Here is a 14222-nt window from a genome sequence, read left to right on the forward strand (position 1 = left end):
CATAGTGCTCTCTTCTAAATCACAGTGCTCCCTTCGAATTCACAGTGCTCCCTTCCAATTCATAGTGCTCTCTTCTAAATCACAGTGCTCCCTTCCAATTCACAGTGCTCCCTTCCAATTCATAGTGCTCTCTTCTAATTAACAGTGCTCCCTTCTATTACACAGTGTTCCCTTCTATTTCACAATGCTCCCTTCCAATTCACAGTGCTCCCTTCCAATTCATAGTGCTCTCTTCTAATTCACAGTGCTCCCTCCTATTTCACAGTGCTACTTTCAATTTCAAGGAAATCTTATCATCTTAATTCAGAACTTAGCCCAGACTGTAAGCAAGGTAGAACAAAGCATTTTCAGCAATGTAAACCATTCAAAAGGTTCATCCTGCCATACATAATTATAAAACAGTCTCACACTTCGGCCCAGATCAGCCTGGAACTCCCAGAAACCCTCTTGCCTCAGCTTTTAAGCGGTAGGATTTTAAGTGTGAGACATCTTAAAGTCAACAAAAGATGCAACTCACTCAAAGAAGAAAAACTGAAAACGGGAGGGGTGGGGTGGGGTAGGGTAGGGTGGGGAATGGGACATTAACCCAGAGAGCACAGGCTCCAATGCAGTCAGACAGGACACCTGTCAGACGTGCGATGATGAGAAGCTACAGATGGGCTGCGCAGCTCCAGCACAGAGCAGCACTGCAGATCTGAGCAAAAACAGAGGGCTTAGGAGGACCTTCCCAATTTTTAAAAAGTTTGAATATCTATCACCCTATGTGTTTGTAGATTTGGACAGACTATAGAAAAAGGTAAAGGCAAATAAGAAAGTGAGTAAAATTACAAAAGAAAACAATCTAATGCCAAGAAATTTAATCATAGTATACTGCAATGTACAACTGTTAAACATTTACAGAGCCATAATAATGTAAACAACGAATGTGTAATCAAACGTATAATATCACAACACAGGAAGAAAACAGAGGATGTTCACGGTACCATAGGAATCCTAAAGCAAAGGCACTGTAAAAAATCTGAAGTTGGAGCTGGAGAGATGGCTCAGAGGTTAAGAGCACCGACTGCTCTTCCAGAGGTCCTGAGTTCAATTCCCACTAATCACATGGTGGCTTACAACCATCTGTAATAGGATCTGATGCCCTCTTCTGGTGTGTCTAAGAGAATAACATGGTACTTATATAAATAAGTAAATACTCTCTCTCTCTCTCTCTCTCTATATATATATATATATATATATATATATATATATATATATCTAAAGTTGAAAAATAAAACAGCAGAACCATGCACTTGTGCCAGAAGAAAGAAGACAGACACAAGGTATGGCAAGAAGCAGCCAGAGTACCAAGAACTGCTGTTCTGTAAGCAGGACCTGGGAAGGAGGCCATGAAGACATGAGGCAAGGGACCAAAGCTTTTACCAAAAGTCTTGCAGGGTAACTTTTAACTGTATAAGTTCAAGTAGCAACTTTTAAAAGAAAAACAAAGTGGTCATATCATTTAATGTCAATTATTTTACTCTCTGGCCATAATCTCTGACCAATAACTGGACATTGTTTCAAGTGTGAGGTTCTTTTCTAAGAAAGGAGAGGGGGGCAGGGAAAGAGGGGAGAAGGAAGAGGGAGGAGGGCAGAGGAGGTTAATGAATAAAACCCATCTGGAATATTTAGAATGAGGTCGTGAATAAAACTTGAGAACCAAAGAAAATAAAACTATAAAGCATGAAAAAGGAAAGAGTACAGATTAATTTAAAAATACTGAAGTTTTATCATATCCAATCTTCATTCTCTCATTAACAAGGAACTAATGGGAATTTAAAACACACTTAAGGAAGTAATTATAGAGTAATGCCATAAACTCACTCTTTTCCATGGGACCTATTTTAAGCTATCTGAGTTATGTTTTCATTGAATACTAAATAACTATTTAAAAAGTGTGAAGTGCAGACAGAAGTAACTATCTCAAAAGCAAACATTAAACAAAAGCTCATATTCAAAACACAGGATCCATTTTAATGCATTTTATACTCAAAAGCTTGTATGTGTTCGTTTTCCATATCAAAGGAAAGTAGAGCTTTAGAGAAAACGAAGGCAATTTCAAATAATAGATTGGCGGTTAAAACCTCCTCAGAAACTTCTGGAAGCTAGCAATACACTAAGTCCTCAGCTGTGCATCTTCCCAAAAAGTCTCCACTCCAGAGACAGGGGGGGGGGGGGGCAGGATGGGACGGGGCAGGATGGGACGGGGCACATCACACTCTAGTAACAACAGTCTAGGCCTGGAGTCCCTGTATGATTACTGATAGCTGGTCTCCCACTCTGAAGTGGAGAGACTAATGCCTGCGTAGGGTAAATACTTTTAAAGCTCTGAAATCTACAAAGATCTACACCAATGCATGTCACCATGATTATTAATCAGAGCATAAATTAATCTCTTCTCATCAGCCCTTTGGAATCCAGTAAGATTTTTCTTTAACAGACAGGTAGAATGCCATTTCCCTGGAGGGAGGATGTCGGCTTACTTCTCCTGAAGACTCTTACAAACAAGTAAATATCAAGACAAGAATATCAGCACACATTTCATTTACGTATATAAACCAACCGATTAATTGTCTAGCCACATATAAACCACACACCCTCTCACTCCAGGTAGAGTAATATTTAGATATGTTTGGAAGCCAGATACCTAGTGTGTATAAACACAAGCCCAGTTTAAGACAACTGTCTTGATGCTTTTATTCACTAACAGTTCCTTCTATCCTCAGAAGGAAAAATGCAAGCAGTATCCTAACTCAAAAGGCATCCTGAGTTTTCACTCCGACTTCTACACTAACAGAGCTGCCCACTGATGACTGTATCTCCCTCACAGCTCGTGTGCGTTTGTGCGCTGCAGCATCCCCTCCATACCCATCAGGACACAGCGGAACGCACAGGTACTCCACGTGTGTCGAAGAATTGACCCTCTGGACAAGAGCTTAAAAGGAGCTTTTAATCCCAACTCCTCATAGGCAGAGTCAGGCAGATCTCAGCCAGTTAGAAGCCAGCCTGGTCTATGCAGTGAATTCCAGGACAGCTAGAGCTACATAGTAAGACTCTGCCTCAAAAAAAAAAAAAAAAAAAAAGTTTCAAGTTGCAATCAAATTAATATTACCAACAAAGCCATCTTTCACCAAAGGCAACCACTGCCCCAATTTTAATTGTAAGCTCGTTTTTAAAATGCACACAAATTGCATTCATTACTCACACATGTCTGTTTCATAGTTATCTTTTAAAATTCATTTTCTCTCAGAATTTTTGGGTGTATCCTCCCTGATACTGTAATATCAGAAAAGTATACTAGGATCTTGACACACAAGCAGATCTTTCAACTTCTGCTGCAATCTGGTGAATAAAAGACAGAGAACAATATTTGCAGAAAAAGTCAAAATTCCTGAAATCAATGCATGGTGAGATAGAATGGACAGGGTTTTACTATTTTAAAATTACTATGCCAGAACTTAAACTCAAATAACTACACTTAAACCATTCGTGGGAACTCTAATAGACACATTTAATGTATACATGTGGCTAAGACAAGCAATTTTCCACATTTTTGAAGCTTCATGACTACACACGTTCAGTGGAGATTATTATTATTAAAATAATGCTGTTTGGTTACAAATCCCACTCCTGCAGTAACAACAGTATTACACTTACTACATTTGTGATGCTACAGCCCGAACAATCATATCTGGGTGGGACAGGCTTTTACAGTTTGCAAGTTAACGAACTGTAGCACTGCGGTACTCTCTCATGCAAGGAATGAAAAGTTCCACAAAATTCGAATGGTCATCTTCAAAGACACACGACCTCGAGTCCACCGGATGGTAAACATTACATAAACAACGCCAAAGTCAACTCATAAACAAACACCAACACCGAAACAAAGCTCTATAGCTACTTCAGCGTAATAAGACGGGGTGTGGGGGTGGGGAGGGGATGCAGAGCACCTACGAGGAAAAGGCTCAATTAACTGCCGCCCGTGCTTTCATCCTCCGATCTTAAACAAAAGACGCTGGATGCTTTCGGTGGAGAGCGCTTTCTGCAGAGAGATTTGGGGACGCAAACGCCCCTCCTCCACGGCCACCATCAAGCCCCTTTCTTCCTCCTCCCTCACCCCTCCCAGCTCAAAACAAATTAACATTCGCACTAAGGTACCTCCTATCAGCTCGCAGCTTCTTCCCAAACACGCCCACGCACCCTGAAACCCGCCTGCGTCTACACCGCACACGGCGGCAGGAAAAGCGCTTCGAGGGGGGCGGGGAGGCGCGGCGGCAGCGCACAGGTCCGGGCTTCCTTCCAGGTCAGCTCCCCATCGCCTCCCCGAGCCCGGTGTTTACGAGCCCGCCTAAGCCCACACAGCAAAGGAATCCTGGGCGCTGTGGGCAGCTAGCGCGGCGGTGCGGGAGCCCCCTCCGTGTCCGCGCGCGGCCTCCGCCGCCGCGGCGCCGCTCACCCCGCGCTCCGCGGGCGGTTCGGCCCCGCAACAGGTCACCCGCCTCGGCTCGGTGACCCGGGTGCAGGCGCCCGGGCCGAGAGGGGGTGTGGCTGGCGCGGCGGGGCCCGGCCCCGGCTCACCTGAGAGGCTGAGGCTACGCCGGGGCCTCCGCCACCGCGGGACCGCGAGCGACCCGCAGCCCGCCCTCCCGCGCCGCGCACCGCGGCCGCCGCCGCCATTGCCCGCGCCTCCCCGCACGGCCGCCCGCCCGCCCGCCCGCCACGCCGACCTGTGCAGCCGCGGCCGTCGCCTCCGCTTCGCCCGCGGCTCCGAGGCAAGCGCTCGCCCAACCGAGCAGTCGGCGTCTCTCATTCAGCGCCCGCCGCCGGCGCTCGGGGGAGGGGAGTGCGCCGGATCCACCCCGGCCGCGCAGGGGGCGCGCGCCGGGCGGGCGGGGCGGAGCGGCGCGCGCACCAACCGAGCGCGCTCGCGCGGCCGGGAACGCCGGGTCGCCGGGGTCTCGGCGCAGTCTGCGGGCGCCGGGCTATGCCCGCCGAGGCCAACTGCCGCCCGTACCGGTGTCCGCGGCGCGTGCCCCAGCCGCAGCCGCAGCACGGGCCGCAAGGACGAGCCGCAGGGCTCAGGACGGACAGGTGTGGCCCCGCGGCTGCTCCCCGCACGGGTCTCGTTGGCGCCTGGGACGCGGGCGTTGCTCCCCGCTCGGGCCAGAGGACAAAAGTCTGGAAACGCTTGGCCCCCAGATCAAATACCCAGTCAGTGAGGGCGGCGTCCTTAGGAGTCGTGGCGGACAAGTGGAGGGGGGCTGCAAATGTGAAGAGTCACCCCACAGCCGTGGGATCTTAAATGATGGAGTCTGCACTCTCGCACATCATCATGCCGGAAGTGTTGGGTCGGCCTCTTTAGGTGTTAAGCAGGGTGGCTGCCCGTGGTTTAATGAGCAAATAACAATATTTCGCATCCCCTAGTCCCGGATTGATGAGTTTCAGGTGGACTGTATTTTCACGCCATTGCGGGAACGTGATTCTAAAAGGTGAAATTTTTCCTGTGAATGAAAGGGAATAGAAGGGTGTTGTTTCTTGGGGTGCACCTAGGTGGCCTACTTAAACTTAGCACCATTTGATGCAGTGTGACTTAGTGGAAGGTTTTCAGTGAGCCACCTTGGTGTATCATTAGGTCATTCGGGAATAGATGCGATTCTTTTCTAGGCATTGTGCAGTGGAGGGTGGAGGGACAGTTCTATAGCAGCACTGAGTGTAGATTGTGAAGGGACCAAACTCGTTTGATTTCCTTTTTCTCTATAATAACTAATCAAAACAATGGATTCTTTTATGCAGAAGAAAGTTAACCACTGTCCCCTTTGACCACTGTTCCCTTCTGTGGAGAAGGTAGAAGAACGCTCCTTCATCCCCTTGGTTAAATCACGCCCGAGCAAAAGTAGGTGGAAGATAGAAACAAAGCAAGGAAAAGCGATAAAGCCCAGTGCTGGTTTTTATTCCGTTTTAAGTTGGAAGTCTCTCCAATAGATGCACAGAAACCAAAAAGAAGAAAAGACTGTCAGAAATCTTCAACTGAGCGTAGACTAAAGAAAAGGGGGCGGGGCTAAGGAACACTAGTGACCAAAAGGCTTCAGGAGAACTACTTAGATGCAGTTTTCACTTAGATGCTGTTTTCTTCAAGTCCCAAAGAAACAACAGACAAACTGAAGTAACAGTTGGGAGGGGGAACCCTTTGAGTCACTGAGTAAATGATTGATCTTTCTTTCCCCAAGTTAGTAAGAGAGTAAGGAAAAGGTGGATGGCTATGTGCCAACAACAATACATTCAAAGATAGATAGATGATAGATATAGATACACACACATATTGCGTGTGTGTATATATACATATATATATATAATTGTCCCAAGTTATTAACTGCTTTTAAAGTAGGAAAAATAAGGAGCCTCGGGGAATTTCATTTGGTATAAATGTCTTGCAGCCACTTGAATTGGAGCTTCATAAAAACAAAGATCCCAGGTCCCCACATCTGCCAGTAATTTTCACAGTTTACTGTAAAAGCAATAAAATTTTCACTCCAGCTTTGAAGAGAAAAGGCCCAAGAGTTCATGGATTTTATACAGGAGATTCCTATGCCTACATAATGTCTGAATTTGGAATAAATCACTCCAAATGGGTTGCTCATGTTGACAGCCTGCAAAACCACACTTTTACTACTCTTAAGAGCTCAGGATTTTCTAAACTTGATAAGGTTGAGAATTTCTGTATGAAAATATATTTTAAAAAAAAGCTTGGGAGAAGCTGAGATGATGACTTAAGAGGCAAAGGTGATAACCTGGCAGGCCCGAGGATCAGAGGTCAGTCCCTGTGTGATGAGTATAAAGCTAGATGTGGCAAGCCTGTCATCCTGAAATCCTGCAAGGAAATGGGAGGTGGGAACAGCAGACTTTTGGCTGGAAGCTCTTGGGCCAGTTAGCCTGGGATGTACAATTGTGCAACTCGTCAGCAGAAATGAGAGAGACCCTGTCTCAATCAGGTGGAAAGTGAAAGCTGCCCTCTCCCCACAAGCTATGACCTGGGTGCCCACATGTGCACACACAAAAAACAGAAGCTGGGTGTGGTACTCCATTTGTAATCCCTGGGCTCAGGTGGCTGAGATAGGAGGACTGTCTTCTTTTCCAGGCCAGCCTGGACTACAGTAGAAGATCCTAGCTCCAAAAACCAAAAGGATAGAAAACAGCTTATCTACTTACGTTTTTGTTGTTTATAAACCTTGAGTTATTTCTCAAAGTCTGTTCCCCATCCATTTATATGTAAATGAAGCAATGACTATTTGCAACGAATATTCTTTACCAGAGCATTATTTTTTGTAGTTCTTTAAGTTGCTCTATGAGAGCCATTTGCTTTTGCCAAAAGAGAGGAAATATGCAGAATCTGAGAACAAAAAATGCTAATGGATATAACAGAAACGCTCTTATATAAAATAGAAGTCGATAACAATTCAATACGCTTAAATGTCACTTCAGGGGAGTTACCATTGTGTAACTGTTTTATTACTGTGCTTTACTTCCAAAGGTAAGCCAAGGGATCCATTTAGATAGAGAATTAGCACATCAAAGGCAAAACACAACTACAGCAAAAAGATCAACAAACGATGTATCTTATTGTCAAAACCAATCAGACAGGCTTCTTGAGGAAACCTGTCAGTCATGGTTCCAGTGCTCTTATCTAAAATATAGGCAGAGCAGGATATTCACAACTCTCTGGGGGGACAGATGTAAGAAAGGACCTCAAAGGGTTCCACAGAAAACAGTTTAAGGAGAGTCCGCTGGACTCCCAGTGGAGAAACACATGCTATAGTTTCCGAACAAAGTTGATCCACAGACTATTCAAATCTGAGTGCCATATTAAGTAATTTCCAATTAAGCTATCCTTAAAGGAGGAATTCTGTATCAGGCATGAATCAGCAGGGATTTATTAAAGATGATTAGTATTTCCCTGGAATTCTCTTTGGCGGCAAGTTTGTGTGTAAGTAAGTGTTAGAATTTTTAAATGTTTTTCAATATTAAAGACAGTTTCAGAGGCTGGAGAGTGGCTCAGCACTGAGTGGCTGCTCTTCCAGAGGTCCTGAGTTCAGTTCCCAGGCACCATAGTGACCCACAACCATCTGTAATGGGATCTGATGCCGTCTTCTGGTGTGTCTGAAGAGAGCATATGCATCTATATGTGTGTATATATACTCATATACATGAAATAAATCTTAAAAAGAATAAAGACAGTTTCGGCAATTATTTATCTGACATGACTATTAAAGAAGTTGTTGAGGGGTTATAATTATTCTAGATAAACAGTTTAAACCATTTTCATTGATTGTTTTTCTTTGAAATGTCACTACCTTTTTTCCTTTAATACCATCCAGCTTGTAACTCAGCAGTACAGTGCTTGTCTGGCATGTTCAAGGCCCTGTGTTCAGTCTGCAGTATCACAAGGAAACAGAGCACAGTGTAGCTGAACCTTTGCCGACGTGCCCGCTGTGATATAGGATGTCCTTAGGAGCTCAGAACATCTTTTTCTCATAATCATTAATAGACAGTCTTGGCCACTCTTTTTCTGCAGCATCACGGATCTGGCACTGAGAACTGAGTTTTCAGCTGTCCTGGTACTGTCCCTACTGATATAGCACTGCCTTGCTATAGTGATATACACACACATACCTCTGAAGTGCCTTATAGCATGTAGAGTACAATGTAAAAACAAATAGTATTTAAACAAAACAAAAATGTTAAAAAAAAAAAAAAGAGCTCTGATTTGGGGGCCATTTTTTTTTTATCAGAAAGTCCTTTTGTTGTGTCTTCCTCTAAGTTTGGATAATTGCATTTATCTGATAGCTTTTTTCCAATTAAGTGGATCTTGTTCAAGTTTCCTTATGAGAAATTTAAGCATAAATTTTCAGATGTGGTGGAAAGAAAAGTTCATTATCCAATATCACATCCATTTCCTTTAAAATATCAAATAGGTTCAAGTTTTTAAAGGAATTCATAAGTCCATACTAATAATAAACAGCTTGGCTAGGGATATAGGTCAGAAGTAGAGTGCTGACAACATGCATGAGACCCTGAGTTTGTCCCCACCACTAATAAAGAAAAATGGTACTAATAAATAGGAATAAAAAGAAATATTCTTATGTTAGAGTATAGAGTGGGAAAAGACCATTATGCAGTAAGTGGCAAAGACTAGGGAGAACCATCCATGGAACTTTAGGAGGGAGTATACAGGAGGAACCAGTTGTATGAATGCCTGGCCTTAGTGAGTTTGTCTGCTTTAACTACAAGGGCAAAGCCAGTTCATCACAGTTGGATCACAGATGAGGGACAGACAGACAGACAGACAGACATCATTTGCCTTCAGATCTGAATCTCTGGAGATGGCACCTAAATGGGGCAATGATGCTCAGTCCCCAGTGAACAACATTTGGGTCGGTTTTGTAAAGTGGGATGAACTGTCTTTGGGGCATGCTAATGTCATGAAAGACAAACGCTATGAAAATACAAGAGTGGGCATGGTGTGACACTGAGCGACATGGGAGCTACTGGGCTGGGGCTTCTATAGGAAGGAAAACGGCATTGCTGGGTCAACAGGGAAACATGATAAATCCATTCCAGTCTTTCAATAACGTTAAAGTTACTGACATTAGTAATGACTAATTACATTCTTAGAAATATACGCTAAAGTATTCAAAAGTAAAGGGCATATATGACTTTTAAAAATACACTGTCTACAGGTATTATGCAAATATATATGTAATGATAAAATTTTAACAGCAGGTGACTAGGTAAACAGTGGGCATTTCTATAAATTCATAATTAAGTCCAATAAAAGATCTTTTATTTTTGGTTTTGGTTTTTGGAGACAGTTTCATGTGGTATAAACTGACGTCAAGATCAGAGGATCATTGGTGAGAAGGACACAACATCTGCCCCAACACTGGGAGTAACTGGAATCAGCAGGACCCAGGCACCCAGGAACTCTTCCCCACCAGTGGCACAGGTTCCTTCCAGTCTCCTCCTGTCACATAATAATCAAAACACCAAATGCCCTAAACAAAGAAAGTATATTAAAAACACAAGTAACATATAAAGGCAGACCTATTAGAATTACACCGGTCTTCTCACCAAAGACGATTAAAGGTAGAAGATCCTGGACAGATCTAATAGAGACCCTAAGAGAACATGAATGCCTGCCCAGGCCACTCTACCCAGCAAAACTCTCAATTACCATAGCTGGAGAAAACAAGATATTTTATGACAAAACCAAATTTACATAATACCTTCCCACAAATCTAGCCCTACAAAGGATAATAGATGGAAAACACCAACATGAGGGAAACTACACCCTAGATAAAGCAAGAAAGTAATCTTTCAACAAACTCACACAAACATAATTCCACCTCTAGCAACAAAAATAACAGGAAGTAACTATCACTTTTTCTTAATATCTTTTAACATCAGTGGACTCAATTCCCCAAAAAAGACTAACAGGCTGGATATATAAACTGGACTCAATATTTTGCTGTATACAGGAAACACACCTCACTGACAAAAGCAGACACTACTTCAGAGTAAAGGTTGGAAAAGAATTTTCCAAGCAAATGGTCCCAAAAAACAAGCTGGAGTAACCATTTTAATATCGAATAAGATGAACTTTCAAACCAAAAGTTTTCAAAAAAGATAAGGAAGGAAAAAATACTGGTCAAAGGAAAAAAAAATCTACCAAGATGAACTCTCAATTCTGAATATCTATGCTCCAAATGCAAGGATACCCACATTCATAAAAAGAAACTTTACTGAAGCTCAAAGCACACATCACACCTCACACAATAATCATGGGAGACTTCAATACTCCACTCTCAGCAATGGACAGATCATGGGAACAGAAACTAAACAGGGACACAGTGAAACTAACAGAAGTTATGAAACAAATGGATCTAACAGATATCTATAGAACATTTCATCCTGGAGCAAAAGAATATACCTTCCTCTCAGCACCTCATGGTATCCTCTCCAAAACTGACCATATAATTGGTAACAAAACAGGTCTCAACAGATACAAGAAGACTGAAATAATCCCAGGCATTTTATCAGATCACTACCGACTAAGGCTGGTCTTAAATACCAACAAGAACAACGGAAAGCACACATACACATGGAAGCTGAAAATGCTCTACTCAGTGATAACTTGGTCAAGGAAGAAATAAAGAAATGAAAGGGTTTTTAGAATTTAATGAAAATGAAGACACATCATACCAAAACTTTGGGGACACAATGAAAGCAGTGGTAAGAAGAAAACTCATAGCTCTAAGTAACTCCAAAAAGAAACTGAAGAGAGCTTACACTAGCAGCTTGACAGCACACCTGAAAGCTCTAGAACAAAAAGAAGCAAATACACCCAAGTAGATGGCAGGAAATAATCAAACTCAGGGCTGAAATCAACCAAGTAGAAACAAAAAGAACTATACAAAGAATCAGCAAAACCAGGAATGGTTCTTTGAGAAAATCAACAAGATAGATAACCCCTTAGCCAGACTAACCAGAGTGCACAAAGACAGTATCCAAATTCATAAAATCAGAAATGAAAAGGGAGACATAACAACAAAATATATCTTAAAATAATTATTCTGTTTGTTGAATTTTTTAAGGTTTATTTATTATTATACATAAGTACACTGTAGCTGTCTTCAGACGCACCAGAAGAAGGCATCAGATCTCATTACAGGTGGTTGTGAGCCACCATGTGGTTGCTGGGATTTGAACTCAGGACCTTCGGAAGAGCAGTTGGTGCTCTTAACCACTGAGCCATCTCATTAGCCCTGTTTGTTGAATATTAACAGTTGAAAATATTAAAATCATGTTCTACAAACAAACAAAAAAATTGACTTCAAGCTCACTATACTGCAGAGAATGACTTTAAATTCCTGGCTTGTTCTGCTTCCACTTCCCAAATTCTGGGATTACAGGCCTGTGGCACCACATCCTGCTCAAAGGGTTTTTTTTTGTTTTGTTTTTTAAGATTTATTTATTTATTATATGTAAGTACACTGTAGCTGTCTTCAGACACTCCAGAAGAGGGCGCTAGATCTCGCTACGGATGGTTGTGAGCCACCATGTGGTTGCTGGGATTTGAACTCTGGACCTTCGGAAGAGCAGTCGGGTGCTCTTACCCACTGAGCCATCTCACCAGCCCCTCAAAGGGTTTTTTTTAAACAACAGGAAAATTCTTATTTGAGTCAGGTGAGGCCATAGGCCTATAATCCCAGCCCCTGGGAAGAATATAGTGTTTCCTAATGATCTCCTTGCTTTAGACAACTGGCACACATTTTCTCCTACATCATTTTCTTAAAAACAAAACAAAACAAAAAAATCCCCAAGATGTATTTATTAACTCATTTATTTATACATTTATTTCTTGTATCTGTGTGTCTGTACGTGCATATACGTGTCATGGCCCTTGTATGAAAGCAGTTATTTGTTCATTCTCTCATGTGGTTCCAGGGACCCAAGCTCTGGTCATCAGACTTACTGCAATCCCCATTAAACAGTGAGCTGGTCCTCCTACCCCGTCTTCGCTGTATCATGAATACTGACCCAAATCACCACCCAATTCACAGCCCACATCCTGCGTACTTCTCTAAAGTAGCACCTCGGATCTGCTATAACCTCAGTCTACCCTACTTGTTCACCTGCATTCTTTGGCTGATTGAAATATGCACATTCGTGTTTCTCCTTACAAAATAACACTTCCATTACAACACATCTCCCACTCCACTTTTTTCTTAGGATCCAACTAAAGACCCACTTTCTGCTTCTTCCAGGATCTCTCCCTTCTCCACACAGGTGTGGAGGTCACACATTAGAGTCCTCTGGCTTTGACAGTCTACTATAGAATGGTTTACTGTGTTGTCAGTGTGCGCATTTCTTTCCTGTTTTGTAAAGTCTCCCTTACACAGGCTCTCCCCGTGTAGCATTGGCTATCCTGGAACTTGCTATGTAGACCCAGGCTGACCTTGAATTTGCAAGAATCTTCCTGCTCTGGTGGGATTATAGATATTTGGCACCATGCCTGGCCAAAGACATACATTTCCTACGTCCCCCAGTAAACTATAAGTTCTTGGACAGAATAATCCATGAATTTCTTTAGATTTATTTTTTTAATTGAGCACTTACAATAGACAGGCATGACAGCCAGTGCTTTATATAACGTCACCTTAAGTCTCATGATGGCCCTGAAAAGTCCGTCTTTTAAAAATATGTTTTGATTACATGACTCAAAAGTGTTGAATAATTTGCCCAGGGTCATGCCACTGGGAAGAGACAAAGTTGACATCCAATCTAGGCATTCTGCCTCATGTCCCCATGGTATGTTGTTTCCAGTGAAACCTCTTCACATGTGTCCTTGTCAATCATAGCACAATGTCACATATGTTGATGAGGCTTAGAAAATACTGAATGCTAACAATGAACCATCCAGTGGATGCGAGATACCCAACACATGTTTAGTTTAAAAAGTGATTTCTACAACTTACTTACGTTATGAAAGCTCAAGAATTCCAAACAAGGGGCTGGTGAGATGGCTCAGCGGTTAAGAGCATTGACTGCTCTTCCAAAGGTCCCGAGTTCAAATCCTAGCAACCACATGGTGGCTCACAACCATCCGTAACGAGATCTGAAGCCCTCTTCTGGTGTGTCTGAAGACAACTACAGTGTGCTTACATATAATAAATAAATAAATCTTAAAAAAAAAATTCCAAACAAGTGAACCGCTTTCAAAATCCTTTTGATTAAAGAAAAGTTACAATGGAGGGCTAGGTGGGTGGCTAAGAGGATAAGAGCCCTCTTCCTATGAGCACAAAGCAGTGACTTTGAATCTCCAGCACCCACATGACTGAACTCATGGTGGGGCTGTGTAACCCCAGCACTGGAGAAGAAAGACAAACAGATCCCAAGAGCATATTAAAGAGTGGCAGCATCAGGAAGGCTCAGGACCTTAGAAGAATCTAACAACCAACGCCTGAAACGAGCAAGCCAACCTAAGTTCCCACTGAGCATTGCAAAATGACTCAAATGCTTGCTTGCCATGTGTAACCAAACATCACTGAGAACAAAACAAAGTTTTGGGAAGGAAATGAAGGGGAGAGGAAGGAGGGAAGGGAAGGGAAGGGAAGGGAAGGGAAGGG

General features: G+C 42.9%; 1 protein-coding gene across 5 annotated transcripts in view; it reads right to left on the bottom strand.

Moving 5' to 3' along the window:
• Ralgps2 (Ral GEF with PH domain and SH3 binding motif 2) overlaps positions 1-4904 on the bottom strand; it is a 136565-nt gene extending 131661 nt beyond the window's left edge. For 3 of the 5 annotated variants that reach the window (XM_021173203.1, XM_021173192.1, XM_029474569.1), the window contains exon 1: positions 4767-4904. The gene's annotated coding sequence lies outside the window, so the exon portion shown is untranslated. Of the gene's footprint in view, positions 1-4197; positions 4462-4766 lie in introns of those variants that run through there. The other 2 variants (XR_003836002.1, XM_021173198.2) reach the window with 2 other exon arrangements.
• Positions 4905-14222: the final 9318 nt, after the last annotated feature.

The sequence above is a fragment of the Mus caroli genome, chromosome 1 (genome assembly GCF_900094665.2).
Source record: "Mus caroli chromosome 1, CAROLI_EIJ_v1.1, whole genome shotgun sequence".
Classification (NCBI taxonomy): Eukaryota; Metazoa; Chordata; class Mammalia; order Rodentia; family Muridae; genus Mus; species Mus caroli.